The sequence below is a fragment of the Myodes glareolus genome, chromosome 7 (assembly GCF_982192425.1).
Source record: "Myodes glareolus chromosome 7, mMyoGla1.1, whole genome shotgun sequence".
In the NCBI taxonomy this organism is placed as follows: Eukaryota; Metazoa; Chordata; class Mammalia; order Rodentia; family Cricetidae; genus Myodes; species Myodes glareolus.
In genome coordinates, this window is record NC_142032.1 from 25,914,869 (window position 1) to 25,931,652 (window position 16,784).

The following is a 16,784-nucleotide window of genomic DNA, read 5'->3' on the forward strand; positions in this document are numbered from 1 at the left end:
TCCACCAGCACACACCCACTGTGAACATCCAAAGCAGAGACTCTTAGCGTCTATCCCTTCGGGGAAATGGTATTAAGGATATGATAGAAAGTGTAATTTAATTAATTGCAATCTCAGGATTCTGGCCTTAGCCCTTCGTGACCTTCAGCAAAGCATTAATATCCTAGCCTGGGTCTTCGCTCCTTCTGTCTGCTTGCCCTTACTCCCAGGACTTACTCGTGCGCTCCGCTCGCAGCAAACCTGTGGGAAACGCAGTCCCTCCGGATCCCAAGCCCAGAGCCCTGTCACCCAGACGCCGAAAGGAAGCGAGTGCTTGCGGTGTCTCGCAGGCGGCCCGAGGCAACTTTTCCGCGTCGGGAGGCGCGGGTCCCGGAGGTTCAAGCCCTCCCGCCGCTTAGCAGGTGCTCGGCCGGGGCGCCGGGGCCACTCGCGCCGAGACCGCGGGACGGGACCAGTTGCCGCGGGCCGGCCGGGCCGCCCCCGAGCGCAGAGCCCGAGCCCCGCACGCCCGCCCCGCCCCCGAGCGGCTCGGGCTCCAGCGCCCGGCGCGGCAGGTGTCTGGGACGCCGCGGTCGCCGGCGCAAACTTGGCGCGCGGCCGGGCCACCCCCGCGCGTACCTACCCAGCGGCCGCCGCCGCTCCTCAGCCCGCCAGCGCGCCCGCCTCCGAGCCCGGGAAAGCGAAAGAGAAACAGCGCCCGCCGCGGCCTGTCTGGTCCCCGCGCCCTGTCCGCCCTCCCCCAGCAGGCGGGAGCGCGCGGGCTCCACGGGGCCACTCGGCTCTGGCGCGATAGGGCGCGGCGAGCCTCGGGGCCAAGCCGGTGCCGCCTCCAAGGGCAGCTCCACCCACCTCCAACCGCCGGAGCCGCCAGCCCGCCGGCCACGCCCCGTCCCCACGCCCTTCCTCGTGGGCCCCGCCCCTCCTCGCCGGCTCGCCGGTGCTCCTCCTAGGCGCCTGGGCCACCCTGCTCGCCCTGCCCCCCACCCCTGTCGCTCCTGTGCGACGACACGTAGTTGCGGCCAAATTTTGTCTCTGTTCTTCTTATCCACGCCGCCCATCTCTCGGTTGTTTTCATTATAACAATGACCAGTATGTTTTTGTTTTTTCCCTTGGCGGGTTCAAAGGCAACGGTCAGTGTTGAGACTGCGTCACCCCACTAAATTTTCTCCTTGGGGTCAGCGAGATGGCTCAGCCGGTAAAAGCCCTTGCTGACTGCCACGCCTGAACACTTGAGTTCAGTCCCCAGTACTCCACGGAGGGAGATGAGAACGGACAGAACGACTCCTGCAAGTTGTCCGCTGACCTCCACAAGGGCGATGTGGCACAAGTGCACCAGCACACATCCATACTAATATTAAGATATCAAAAACACTCTCCTGTGATGCATTCCCCCCCCCCCTGGATCCGCGAGGGTGTAGTGGAGATGAAGACATACCTTGCTATGAACCTTATTTAGAAATCACTATTTGAACTTGCTGCAATAAGGTGGGTCCAGCAGTCATCCTCACTGACAAACACAGGTAGACTGGAAATTTGTGTAGGGAGTGAGGATGGTAAATGCTAAAAATTCATGACTGTTTGCAAGGTTCAAAACAAACAACCCCCTTCCGCCCACAATGCTCTTTCTTAGTGGACTTTGAGATTTCCAAGACACCATTCACTGAAGGAAAAGATTCCTTGAAAGGCGTCCTGTACCCTTCATGCGATCCTTTTCCACTGCTTTTGCCAAACTCAAATTCCTGCTAATACAACTGTGCTAAGTATGAGCTAGAGCCGGTCCTTCACTTCTTAGGATACTATACTCTAGGACTCGTAGGATCCTAGGCAAACCAAGGTAGCCTTCACTTACTGACCAAACATAAAAGGAGCACTTTCCAAAGGGCAAACTGCAAAGGCAACCTTCGATCTCACACACCAGAGAGGAAAGAAAAAAGTTGCAGTTCCACCACCTCTTTTGTGAAAGCCAGAGCAAAGGTGGCTAAAGAATTCACAGGGAATGCGGAGCATTTGCATTATCCCCTGGAGACAGACAGGCAGCACCTCTGGCTAGAGACAGAGTTCTGGAGATGGCCAGAGGACCAAACCAACAAAGCCAAGCACACAGGCATCCGGAGACACATCTCAAATTTAAAATGCACCAAGTAGAACAAGAAACTTTAGAAACCATCCACATTATAACTAAACTTAGATAAACTGGATGAAAGTAAAACAAACTCAGCTGAATACTACCACTGGAAGAATACATCTTCTGATAGAGCCTTAAGTGATTTCTTTATAATCTTCTTAAAGACCCTTTTGCAAAACTATGATTCCAGGATGGGATGACTTCCACGAGGCACAGCAATTACAGTAAGCAAAAGAAAACAAGCCATGTCAAGTGACTATAGGCTTCATGTCTTCCAGATGGAACATATCCAAATGGGAAAAGCCAACCTATTTCCAGTCTATTTAAAATATGCACTGGAAGATTCTACTAAAATATTACATGGAAGACCCTATTGTGTACACTGTAGCATATACAAAATGGCCCAATACTGTTGCAGTTTGTGTCTGAAATTATTTTAAATGTCTTTTCCCAGGAGTCTGTGAAACTCCAAGGGAAATGCAACTGGTGATCAATAAATGATCTACCCAGTATTTTCAGAAATAATTTGATCATGGATTCAAGCAGAGAGGGGAGGGACCATACTTATGTTGCCGGCAGTCCCTGGAGATGGAGCAGCGAGTATGATGGTGGGGCTGAGAGATGGATTGGGGGAGAGTGTCTCAGTCATTGTTATGCTGCTGTGAAGAGAAACCACCACCACCACCACCACCACCGCAGCAACAGGGGGGAAAGCATTTAACTAGGGGTCTGCTTAAAGCCTTAGACTTAGTCCATCATCATCACGGCAAGCAGCATGGTGACAGGGAGCATGGTGGCAGGTAGGTGGGGTGCTGTAGTCATAGCTAAGAGCTACATCCTGACCCCTGTAGGCCAAGAGAGAATGGGCCTGGCAAGTGTTTCTGAAACCTTCAAGCCCAGTAAGGTACTTCCTCCAGCCCTCCAGCAGCAAGGCAACTGCACTTAATCTTTCTAATCCTTCTCAAATACTGCCACTCCTTGACAACTAAGCATTCGAAATAGATGGTTTTCTTACAATTTGGTACTCTAATCCCTTCGCTCCATCCTGTCCCTGTTAAGTCTTAACAACCCTTTGGGACTTTTTAGGTATCCACTTGTTCCACAGGGTATCTCCTGGAGATATCCAAAGCTCTGAGGAGCCTTCTCTACAGACAGAGACCACACATACATTTCCATGGCAACCCATTTTTTTTTTTGCATGTGTCTGTGGCGTGCACATTTTTAACCTGTGTGGGTACAGGTGTTTAAGTATGTGCATGCATGTGGAGGTCCAAAGCTGACACTAGGCATGTTCCTTTCCACCATATTCACTGGGCCATATTTCTAAAGGAATTTAGAGATTGCGGATACAATCGATGGATCATTTGTCTTTGTCTCCTGAGCATCAGTATTCCAGCTGGGAACTACCCAGGATGTATGCAGATACAGGATCTGAACTCTGATCCTCATGCTTGACTGCCACGTCATCGCCTCAGCCCCAACTACCACGTTCTTATTCCTTCAAATCATCTATCCTTCTGACTCGAATTGTCCAATTTATTTAGTAGTCTGAACTAGAAGATGAGGCCAGTGTATTTGCCCTGGACTATCCAACCCCAATGCAGGAGACAGCAAATAGCACTCAAAGAAATGCTTATTAAACACAGAACAAAACAAACAACAACCAAAACCCAAATAGTTACATCTGAGGATGGAGCCTCTACATTATTTTTTATTTTTTTTGATTTCTTCTAGGGCGAATCTTAACAGCGTATGATAAAGGTATAATCCCTGACTTCTAGGACAGTTAATTAAAATCACACCAGGGAGTGAAGACTTAGCCACAAGACCGAGTTATATAGAAATACACCAGATTTGTTAACGGTGTTAAACAGAACATGACCAAATGGTAAGAATGCCAGGGGAAAGGAGCCGCATTATGCAGGGGTCAAGAGATCAGTCCTGTGTGCCCACCCTGCCTGTGAGAAAGGCCGGCAAGCCACGATCCCAAAGGCTAGGATCTGAGGAACAAATGGAAAAGTCAGAAAAGAGGAGAAACTACAAACAGTACACTACAAACAAGCAGAGAAATGCCAGAGACAAGACTGAGTACCAGTCCCAAACAGTAAACGTTTTCTTTTTGTTGTGTGTACCTGGGTATGTATGTGAGTGTGCACTCATATTGGCATCATGCTTCTCAATCCCTCCTCACCTTATCCTTCTGAGACAGCGGCTCTCACTGCACCCAAGTCACGCCAATTGGCTACATTAGCTGGTCAGTGAGCTCTGGGGATACACCCGTCTCTGTCCTCCCTGCCCTAACAAAACCCGGCTTTTACATAGGTGACGGTGACCCAACTCAGGTCCTCACGCCTGCACGGCAGCCACATTAGCCACGCAGCCATCTCCCTGGCCCGATATGTTTGAAGCACTTGAATGTACTATGCTCAGATGAACAGTCAACATTTTCTTCTCTTTGCAAAGTGTGTGTGTGTGTGTGTGTGTGTGTGTGTGTGTGTTGAACCTATTTTTCTTTACTATCGTGTTAACGGCTGGATGGAACAAGTTCCGGTAATTCCCAAAGACTAAAGAATAGAACTGAGGGGCTGGAGAGATGGTTCAGCGGAGAAGAGCACTGGCTGCTCTTCCAGGAGACCTGGGTTCGGTTCCCAACTTGGATTCCGACTAGTGGCTCATGAATGTCTGTAACTTTAGGGGATCCTATACCCTCTTCTAGCACTCACAGCACTGCACGCGTGTGGGGTACTGGTATACATGCAGGCAAAATACACGAAGAAGAGACTTTACACAGTTTCGAACTGGAAGGGAAACTGAGTTTCTCCAATCATCAGGGCTGTGACATTTCCAATCACCTCCATGAAACAGCAGGAGGCTAAAGTCCTGGGGTTATAAATGTGCAGGAGATTTGAAGGCAGACACTGAGAATTATCTCCCAAATCTCCAGGCAGAGTATTCAAGTGAAGAGACACAGTGAAACTCCAGTGACGTGGAAAACCAAATACCAGAAGGGCAAGTTTCAGGAAAGTTTTGATTTCTATCGGTAGCTGGGGGTTAGAATTAAAGAACAGATTGGTGGCAAGAGACCAGTTTATTTTTTATTTTACAAGTTTCTACTCAGCGCGCACACACACGCGCGCGCGCGCGCGCACACACACACACACACACACACAGACCTATGCGAGCAGCTGTGCTGTGGTGAGTCTTTGCTCACCTCGACAGGAAGTGACCTCCACAGCCGGGAGGTCAGAGGACACGTTTTTAGAAGTCGCTTCTCTCCTTTCACCATAGGCTGTGGGCTCGAACTCAGGCCAGAGGCTTGCATGGCAAGCACTTTTTCCTGATGAGTCAGCTTGCTGGCTCGAGAACCTGCATTTTGGTAGGCAGGGTAAGTCAGTTCCATCAGATTGGTGTTTTTTTTTCTACAAAAATGGAGATTATTTCTTTCTTTGGTGAAGGGAAGTATTTGGTATCAAATCCAGGGCCTTATTCTGCTAGGTAAGGGCTGTGACCTATGAGCTACAACCCCAGCAGAACACCGAGGCGATTTCGTCATCTTGTCCAGCGTGTGACAGACGGAGAAAGAATGCTGCTGGCTAGGAGACACTCCTTCCTCTATCTCTGAATCACACTCCAGTTTGAAAACTAAGATGGGGAATCGTAAACATTTCATTAGGAAACTAGTGTCCATAAGGGTTCTAATAACCAGGTCAACATTAAGAATTTACTTCCCTCTAATGAGGGACTAACAGAATTCTCCCCACCCTAGTAAGACACAGGTTCTCCATCCAGGGGTCAGAGTTAATGAGCCCTCACTTGAGCTCTCTCTGTTGGTCCCACATAGGCCAGGATCAGCAGGCTCCTAAGTCCAAAGGAAGAAAGGCCCAAGGGGGGAGAGCAGGCTTGGGGAGGAGTCCACAGTGAGCAGTGGACAGGCAGGTGATGCAGTGCTGGCCTGCAGGAGGGCAGTCAGCGGGAGGAAGAGGTGTACAGCAGGAAAGGAAAGGGCAAAGCGCCAAGAGGGGAAGCTCTTCCCTCTCATTCATAATTCCGTCTTGGACCTTGAAGCTCAGACAGCAAAAACAAGAGGTAAAATTAATTTATCTGTTGTTTTCAGGTATTCAAGAAGTTAATAATTGACTCAGTACAGATCTATCTCTCTCTCTCTCTCTCTCTCTCTCTCTCTCTCTCTCTCTCTCTCTCTCTCTCCCTCCCTCCCTCCCTCCCTAGGTTTGTGGAAAGCCAGAGATGGGGTCTGATTGAAAGCAGGGAGACATGGGCTAAAATATCGGATGAAAACTTGTGACTCTTGAATTTCAAAATCATGAACCTCTGAAACCACGGAAACTTCTCCTCATAGTTCAAGAGGAGATAAAGAGCATCTCCCTGGGATGTCACCTCTGCTGGGGAGAACTGCCTTAGCCAGCTAGAGAAAGTCTTTCCGGTTACAAGATCTGTAACGTCTTCTCGACAAAAAGCCAGGAAGAAAGCCCCAGTTACCTTAAATGAGGTAGCTTATGGGAATACAAACTGGCACCAGGGGCATACAGTGAACGAGGGCACAGCATTTGCTACCACTGCCAGTTCTTAAAACACAACAGTTTTATTAAATGTTTGCGGAACGGATCCACGAACAAACACACAAACAGGGAAAGAAGTGGCCTCCACCTTTGCAGGAGAACTGACTGCTTGTGTTCAAATCACGATAAACAGTCATGCCTGGGTTTATATTCCAGACCAAACAACCATCAAGGCCTCAGTTTTCTCATCACGAAAATGGCCCTAATAGAAAGAAGTACACATCACATAGGAGTTACATGACTTATGTGGGTCATGCCAGAGATACAATGATTACATAGTCAACGGATAGATGCATTCTGAATTAACTTGTAATTCCTGCACCTGTACTGTTTCCTTCTATGGAGACACACCAATAATGGAACATTTGGACCCAATTTAAGTCCCTGGTTCCAAACAAATTCATAGGACAAATTTCTTCATAGAGTTTGCTTGCTTTTAGTATATAGCAGAAAGTAAAGCTAGCTAACCAAATTCACCTGCAATAGGTCTGCTTTCCACACTCGAGGAAAGCTATGACTGCTATTTATGAGGCAAATGAGTAAAATAAGTCTTGGTTAAACTGGCTATCTCAAGGTGAAACTGAGGTGTAGGTGTGTGTGTGTGTGTGTGTGTGTGTGTGTGTGTGTGTGTCTGTACTTTCATACATATTCAAAACTCTATTTCCCTGCCTGGAAATGTCTTAGGGAGGCAGAACTGGCTGAAACATGATATATTTAGAAAACCTAGCTGTATCAATTATATTCTTCTCTGAAAAATGTTTATGCAAACAGGAAAAGAATGGCCAGCAAGGAGCAAAGGAAAGGGGAAACATGAAGGGGAAGACTGGCTGCGTGTCACCTGTACTACACAGAGTTAGGAGAAGCCGAACTTGGGCAAGCACTGAGCTAGCCGTCAGGGCAGAAGGTTTCCATGCCTCCCAGGAGCCGTCATCCTCTCCAACTCTGACTCCAGCGTTCAAGAGGCCCGCTTAGCACTCCTTTCTCTTCCCTTCTCCAGATATTAAGTAAACTTTTTGATCTACATAGTATTCTTCTTCCTATGTCTGATATTATGTTCTCTTGAAAATGTATACTTAGAGAATTCTCAATAAAGGAAACTCAGAGGGCCGAGATGCTCACCATTTTCTTAGCCACCAGGAAATGCAAATCATATTCATCTCACACCTGTCAGAATGGCTAATATCAATAACACAAGCAACAGCTCATGTTGACAAGGATGTAGAGCAAGCGGAACACTCCTCCATGGGTGGTGGGAATGCAGACTTGTATAGACACTATGGAGATCAGTATGGTAGTTCCTTAAAAAGATGAGACTCTACCTCAGGATCCAGCTCACCACTCTTGGGCATACACCCCAAGGATGCTTCATCCTACAACAAAGACATTGGCTCAACCACGTTCATCGCTGCTTTATTCATAATAGCCAGAAATTAGAAACAACCTAGATTCCCTCAACAGAAGAATAGGTAACTAAAATGTGATACAGTTACACAATGGACCATTGCTCAGCTATTAAAAATGACAACATGAAACTTATACATAAATGAATGGAACTAGAAAAAACATTCTGAGTGAGGTAACCCAGATTAAAAAAGACAAATATGATGTGTACTCACTTAACATGTGGACACAGCCTGTTCAATCAAGCTACAATCCACAGAATCCCAGGTTATGTATAGAGTAAGGGTCTAGGGGTGACAGATATGTCTCATTAAGAAAGGGAAACGGAATAGTCATGGATGAATCAGGGGGCTGGAATGGGAGGATCCAGTGGGGAGTGGACGGGAGAGGGTGATGGGGGTCAAATAGAGGGAGACAGCTAAAATTAAGGGTCATTTGAAGGGTAGTATGGAAACCTAACACGGTAGAAGCTTCCTAAAATATATACATATGTGAAAGTGATCAAATGACATCGCCAAACAGTGGAGGAGGCAGAGCCACAACTGGCCGTCTCTTGCCAGCAAACAAAGCTTCCGTTATTGTGACTGGATACACCAAATAGAGTTGCTGGCCAAAGCAGGCCCATAGGAATCCCCAAACAACCCAGGTCAGAACGATAGGTTGCTCCCTACAAAGTTCCACAAGGTCCGATTGCTGAAGACAATACATAGACAACTCACTGACCACAGAGAAGTTGAGCAGGCGCCTACCTAGAGCCTTCATCCCTTTGTGCTAGCGTCTTTGGTACAGGAAGGTACTGTGCATGCTACCAAAATAAGTAATTAAGCAGCTAGATGGATGGATGGATGGATGAATGGACGGACGGACGGACAGAAGGACAGAAGGAGAGACAGATAGACAGATGTAAGCTCCAAGCTAGCCACAGGCCCTTTGATCTACACAATGGTGCCCTGCCTGCAAGATATGCTTAGGGTAATGGTGACACAAAGCTTGTGGGAGTAACCCAACCAAAATCTGATTTAAGGCCCACTCCAAGAGATGAAACCCATACCTGACAAGTTTGACCAAGAACCAGAGATTAGGTAGCCCAGGGACCTAGGCTAAAACCAAATATTGCTGGTATAAAAAAACAACAAAAATAACCATAGCAATAAAATGGCTCCTAATGATATTCTGCTACACTCATAGATCACTGCCTTGCTCAACCATCATCAGAGAAGCTGCCTCCTGCAGCAGATGGAAACGAACACAGAGACCCAAAGTCAGACCAAGCAGAGAGTAAACCACCTGGGAACACTCAGCCCTAAACGGAATGTCTCTAGCAAATCCCTTCCCTCAGGGCCCAGGGAACTCTCAGGAACAGAAGACGGAAAGAATGTACGAGTCAGTCAGAGGGAATGGAGGAGAGCAAGCAAACAAGGCTCTATAAACAAACCACCTTGATAGAAGCGCCTGTGAGCTCACGAGTGAGGCAGCACACACAAGGCCTGCCCGGTCCTGGACCAGTCCTCTGCTTCCAGTTTAGCATTTCTATGGGATTCCTTAGTATGCGAGTGAGCGGGTCTGATTCTCATGCCTTTTCTTGGACTCTTTTCTTACTGCTTGTCTTGTCCAACTCTGATGTGCTAGTTTTCATGTTATCTTATATTTTACTATTATCCCTTAGACGTCTGTTTGTTTTCTAATGAGAGACAGAAGGGGAGTGGATCTGGAGGGGAGGGAGGGTGGGGAGGAGCTGGAAGGAAAAGAGAGAGGGAAAATTGTAATCAGGATATTATGTGAGAAAAACATTTATTTTCAATAAAAGGAAAAAACAAACAAACAACAACAACAACAAAAGAGGTAAAATTACCAACCAATTGTAAGTTCCCCAGCAAGTCATTTCCAAACCCTGGATTTATAAAATTCTTTTAGTTTTGGCATAATTACTAAGCATTCCTCCAGATTTTCAAACTACACGCATGTGCAATTTGAAAATATTACCTTGAGGAGGGAACACAAAGCACTGCATTGTGCCTGTGCTTGTGTGTTCACAGTGCATGAAGGTGTGTACACAGGTGGAGATCAGAGATCAATGTCTTCACTAAACCTGGTGCTCATCACTCTGTCCAGGGTTCTAGTTTACTTCCTAACATTGCAGCACTCTGACCAAAAGCAGCGTGGGAAGGAAATGGTTTATTGGGCTAACCCTTCCCAGTCTCAGCCCATCACAGGGAGGAAATCAGGGCAGGAAGTGAAGCAGAGGCCATGGAGGAACACTGCTTACTGGTTTGCTCTTCCTGGCTTGTTCCATTTGCTTGTTTATACTCCCCAGCATCGCCTGCCCAAGAATGGCCTCTTACAGCAGGTTGGATGCTTCCGCATCAAACAATCAATCACGAAACTGCTACCCACAGGCTTAGCTATAGGGCCAGTCAGATGGGGACATTTTCTCAGTTGAGAGTTTCTCTTCTCAAATAACTCTAGATTTTGTCAAGTCAACAAAACAAAACAAACAAACAAACATCCCACAACAAAACTAACAGGCATAACAGATAGTGAGCTCTTGGGATCCACCTTTTTCTGCTTCCCCAGTGCTGGAATCAGGTGCATGCTAGTGTCCAGCTTTTGATGTGCGTGCTGGGCTCCAAACTTAGATCCTCATACCTGCAAGACAACTTTACTAACTGAGCCATCTTTCCAGCCCCCACAGTGCTCATTTCAGGTTTTGAGGACCACAGTGGTTTCTAAGATAACTACTCAACTTTGGCTCAGTAGGGGAAAGGCTGCCAAATTAACATGTAAATGTAGGTGTGTTCCAATAAAACTTTATTTAAAAAAAAAGGCAGCAAACCAGATGCAACCAATGAGCAACAGCCCGTCAATGCCTGATCAGAAGAACACTTTTTGTGGACATACGCAGCTGGTTGCCATTTAAAAGTTTCTGACAATTCATGACAATTTCAATTTAGAACATTGTGGTACAATGTCTATCACTGTATGAATTCTTATTTCCAGGAAATGGATAAAATACACTGTTTCCCATATGATCTCATCATCATCTTCACTATCCAACAGTCCAGGGCATTAGTAGCTATTGTTTTATTCTGCTCTGCTATGGTCTACAATAATTTGGACTTTCTCCTGCGACATAAGGAAGTCTTTCAAGAAAGTAACAGCAAATGCTAAACAAAAATATTCTGTTCGTTTTGTCAAGGACCTTGGCCTCACACCTCTCATTTTAAAATATCCAGAAACCCCAGTGATGTTTAAAGGCTGCGTTCTCCCATTCTGTCTGGGATTCTGGCCTCAGAGAAAGCAGGAAGCTATCTACTGCAAGCTGGCCCCACCTCAGCAAGTCATCCTGGCACGCCTTTTGAGGTAGCTTCAGCCTCACCCTAGAGAGCTCCAGCAGGCATACCCTGGGGGCCAAGGTGGGGAGAGCCCACCTTCTCTTTACCTCTGAAAATCAGCAGCTGCAACCAGGCAGGAGACATCTGAAGATAAGGACAGCGCAGCTGTGGAACTAGATCCGCCTCAATTAGCTGCAGCGAAGGAGGCATGCTCTCCCTTCTAGGACTCTCAACAAGACGTTAGCTGGAGACAGATACAACACTCTCTGTCCTAGCTTTCCACCATGGCTATAATATGCAACTTCGAGGCACTCTGCACACGATCACCAAGAAGAAGGTCCATTTCTTACCTCCATTATTGGTGAGTTCTGAGAGGTTTGGACATCAAATCATTTCAATACTGACATTTTAATTTACTAAATTAAGAAAGATACTCCCAGAGTCAAAGAGAAGTAAACCCACATTCTCTATCCACTTAGCTTTCTAAAGGCAAGTGTTAAGAGCTGTGGCCCCCGAGTTGTATCTACAATGATATGTCACATCCTCAAATGCTAGGCAGATGTGGGGTACCACAAGCTGCCAGGGAAGTTCACTGGGACTTGAGAACTCTACGCTGGGAGATCATCATTTCCTTCAGAGTCTCCTGAATTCTTTGATCCTTTCTACAGAGGAGGTCTGAAGTTTTGAGTGAAGCACTCATTTCTACTAGAAGGAAACTTTCTGGAATCAGAAACAGACATTGAATAGCAGACACTCGGTCCGCAGATCTGTTGAGACAGTTTGCATTAGAAGCATCCAACAACAGACTTGTCAGTAACAAGCCAAGTAAGCAGAATTTAGCTTTTAAGAGTTGACTCTGTAATCCCTACACTTCGCAGTTATATAAACATTTCACGTCTTTCTTTTTGGTTTACTAACCTCGTAACTTTAATATTGCCACACCAACTGTTCAAACACTGACTGTCAAGTATTACAAAGATTCATTCCAAAGGCCAGTTGTGGGGAACTGTGTGATCTCCAAAAGAAATATCAAAGCCTTTGAGTCTGATGAACTTAACTTTCTTTAGAAATAAGTTCTTTTAAAACTAGAACGAAGGTACAGTGAGCTCGGCTCACTACACAAGGCTGGCACCGTCTAAGAAGAGGGGAGACCAATGAAGAGCTATAACCATGCCAGGGATGTGTCCACCAACCGGAGGGGCTACACCCAGCTTCCTTTGAGCTAGAAAAAGCTTAAGGAAACTGATTCAGTTTAGAATCAGGGTTATATGAACTGGGAGCGATATATCCAGTTACATACAAAACCGAGCACTGAGGACCCTGTAGGATGGGCTGGCGCTGTGGCTGGTGTGACTCACAGACAACCACAGTGGAGTAGAGAAGCACAAGGGTGAACTGACTGGCCAGAGGGCTAAGGGCTGCAGACTCATGCATCCCACAGCTGGAGAAGAAAAAAGGGGGGCCATGAATCCAGAGGGGCTTAACTGAGGTTAGTAGGAACGAAGCATGGTGACTCTGCTCATATTAGTGACTAGAAACCAGAAAGAGTGCTATAAAATCAAACTATAGTACAGTTAATTCCGGATAACCTTTTGGATTAATTCATATCAATCAGATATTTCTATCTGGCATGGAACTGATTTGCATTAAGTGAGCCAAATAGTTGCTGTAATTGCTTCATATATATTTACACATATTTACTTATACATGCATAGTATAAAGACAATACCTTAAGAATAGATGTACTTTCTCAAGCATTAAAAAGACTTTTTTATCCTCTATTTTTGGTTTTTTGAGACAAGATTTTATTATGTTGCCCAAGGTGAGAGCAAGTTCACTATACAGCCCAGGCTGGTCTCAAATTGGCAATCCCTGCCTTAGCCTTCAAAGAACTGACATTATAGCGACCCACCATCAACGACCACATTTTTAACTGCTCATTTTACATTGTCTAGCACAGAAATATCAAGACGAGCACCTTTCCTGGTATCAGAAAATGAGTGGCACGTCAGACGCCGGTAACAGAAGCACTCGAACTTGTGAGTCTTGACACCTGAGAACACTTACGTTGTGTCTAAGGAAATTCCTTTGCCAGATATAGAATCTAATATTCAGAATGATTTACCTTTTCCATGCGTGCTCCAAAGTTTTTTTTTTAATTATGTGTATGGGTGTTTTGCCTGCATATATGTCTGTGTACCGCGTGTGTGACTGGCACTCGCGGAGGCTAGAAGAGGGGGTTAGATCCCTTGAAACAGGAGTTACAGACATGTAATGAAAAGCTGGGTCCCCTGGAAGAGCAAGCAGTCAGTGCTCTTAACCACTGCAACATCTCTCCAGCCCCCTTTAAATAATTTTAACTCCCTAGTATCACTAATTTTGCCACTTTCTGTTTTTATGGTCATTGGTGAAGAATTTTAAGTGTATTTCTTTGGGTCTGTCTGTATGTTTCTGTGTGCATGTGCGTGTCCATAGGTGTGCACGTGTTTGGAGGTCGGAGGTCACCGCTGAGTATCTCTGCTCCCTCTCCACCTTATCTTTAGGGGCAGGGTCTCACAGAGCCTGGAGCTTATCTATTGAGTAGACTGGCTGGCTGGAGCTCAGGAGACCTTGCTGTTTCTATTGCCCCACCCCCAACAGCAGCAGGGCTACAGGTAGCTGTGAGCACAGGCACGTTTTTCCTTGCTGGGAATCTGCCCTCAGGTCCCCATGCTTGTGTGGCAAGGGCTTTACTGACCCAGCCCTTCCCCAGCACCAGCAAGCGTTTTTTTTTTCCATATCTTGTATAGCTTGGTGCTGTTGCTGCCAAAGCAGCTTATTTTCTCCCCTCTGAATGGGACAGGAGATTAAACCTTGGAGTGTAGGCTGCTCAGGAAGACCCTCCACATAAACCAGAGATGTGAGCCAAGCTAACTGATGCAAACAACAAAGAAACAGAAAAGCAAGGCAGCGGGAGATCTCCAGGGTATTCTAACTCTTCAGCTACTAAACTCAACAGTACTGGAGTCACGTGGCATGACTTCTCTTTACGGTGTTGTTAAATAAATATAGTAAAAAGTTTCCAAAATGTAGGAAAAGAAATGGATGCCCAAGCAGAAGAGGCATACAGAGCTCCAAAGACATCAAAACAGAACCCTGCCATAACACATTATATTCGAGATGCCCAGAGGACACAGCAGCCACGTGTGGTGGTACACACCTTCAATCACAGAAGGCAGGCAAAGCAGAAGCAGGCTAATTTCTTTGAGTTCAAGGTCATCTTGGTCAAATAGTGAGCTCCAGGTTAGCCAGGACTTCCTAGTGAGGCCCTGTCTGAATTAAAAAACACAAAAACAAACAAACAAAACCCAACTCTTTTAAAAAAGCAAATCCATCCGAAACACCAGACCTCACAACAGAAACCCAGGAACCAGAAACAAACGGAGCAAAACATTTCAAGTATGAAAACAAACACCTGCCAACCAACTCTATTAGATCCAGCAATGCTCTCTTAAAATTGTGAAGAAATAACAATATTCCAAGAAAAGCACAAACCAAGGCAGTGCATGGTCACCAAACCATCCTGAAGAAGATATTTAAAGGAATACTATAACTAAAGAAGAGAACACAAGAAATAGTAAATTCCTAAGAGAAAAAGATGAACAAGGTCCTAGAGGGATCAATACAGAAAATCCCTGATACTAATACAGAAGGAAACAACAACCAATCAAGAAGAAACCCAATAAAAATACAAGAATGAGTAAACACCTCCTAATAACTGTAATCATTAATACCCTCATATCATTTTTTTAATTTTTGATTTTAGAGACAGGGTTTCTCTGTGTAACAGCTCTAGTTGTCCTGGAACTCACTCTTTAGATCTGGCTGGCCTCTAACTCACTGAGATCCACCTGCCTCTGCCTCCCAAAGTGCTGGGATTAAAGGCGTGCACAACCACCACCCAACAACAACATATTCTTGAGTAATCAGTGTGAAACTGAAAAATTAAGAGAAAGAGTTAAATGCCTACTATCAAATCAAAGTTAATATGAAATCTAAAAAAATGACAAAAACTAAGAAAGTTCTATGAAGAAAGTTTATGTTGATGTGCTTACATTTAAAAACTCAATGATCTCAAAGGAAATAGTATAATGAAGTGCCCCAAGGATGCAGAAAAATAAGAACTCAACAATCCTCAGAGCAGCAGACAACACGAAATAACACAGATCAGGGCAGACACTGAGAGTACCAATACACAAATCAAAGAAAGTATTCTTTGAAAAAACAAACAAGAATAACAAACCTTTCACTAAACTAACCAAAACATAAAGAGACCCAAATTCATTACATGGAAGATGTAAAGGAAGCCGGGTGGTGGTGGCACACGCCTTTAATCCCAGCATTTCAGAGGTAGAGGCAGGTGAATCTCTGAGTTCGAGGCTAGCCTGGTCTACAAGAGTTAGTTCCAGGATAGGCTCCAAGTTATGGGGAAAAAATCTGTCTCAAAAAACAAAACAAAAAGATGAAATGAGAGTATTATAACAAATTCCAACAAAAACAAAACCAAGTAATCTTGAGGACATATTTTAACAATTTATACCACCAAAACCCTGGAAATTGTAGAAAATTTCGAGAAATAGATAAATTCCTAGCCATATATGACACACCAAAATTAAAGATATAACCACTGAGGAAAACCTTGCACAAGCATTCCTCACAAACATAAAACAGAAAGGAAGGCATTTTACCAATCAAATTAATTCCATGAAGCCAACATTACCCTGACCCCAAAACTGGATAAGGGCACAACAAGAAAATTACATGCCACTGCCTCTGATGGATGTAAAGGGAAAAAAAAAACCACCTCAATACAATACAATTCTTGCAAACCAAACTCAATAAATACATTAAGAAAATCATATACCATAACTAAGGTGGGTTTGTTTCATGAATGAAAGGAAGACTGCTCAATAGATGCAAAGTAATAAATGTAACACAGCACATAAATAGATTTCGGGATAGAAAGTACACAACCATTTCAATTGATGAGAAAGGGCCTTAGTCTAAGTTGAACATCACTTTATAATAAAAACTCTGAAAAGACTAGGACTAGAAGGAACATATCCTAAGATAATAAACACCATATGTATTAATCACAGTTCTCTAGAATAGCAGAATTAATAGATGAATCTCTCTCTCCATATATATATGAAGATATATATATCTATCAAAGGAATTTGTTAAAATGACTTACAGGGTCCACTTAGTCCAGCAAGGCTATCACTGAACAAAAGTTTCAAGGATCTGATAGTTATTCAGTCTATGAGGCTGGGTGTCTCGGCTAGTCTTCAGGATGTATATGCTGGAATC

At 45.1% G+C, this 16,784-nt stretch overlaps 1 protein-coding gene across 6 annotated transcripts in view; it reads right to left on the reverse strand.

The window, feature by feature from the left end:
- The window catches only part of Pcgf5 (polycomb group ring finger 5), a 120,595-nt gene that overhangs the window by 47,113 nt on the left and 56,698 nt on the right, over positions 1 to 16,784 (reverse strand). Inside the window, exon 1 of one of the 6 annotated variants that reach the window (XM_085693808.2) lies at positions 623 to 771. The exons of 3 other annotated variants lie outside the window; for them this stretch is intronic. The gene's annotated coding sequence lies outside the window, so the exon portion shown is untranslated. Of the gene's footprint in view, positions 1 to 216; positions 366 to 618; positions 772 to 16,784 lie in introns of those variants that run through there. 2 more of the 6 variants (XM_085693809.2, XM_048438910.3) reach the window with 2 other exon arrangements.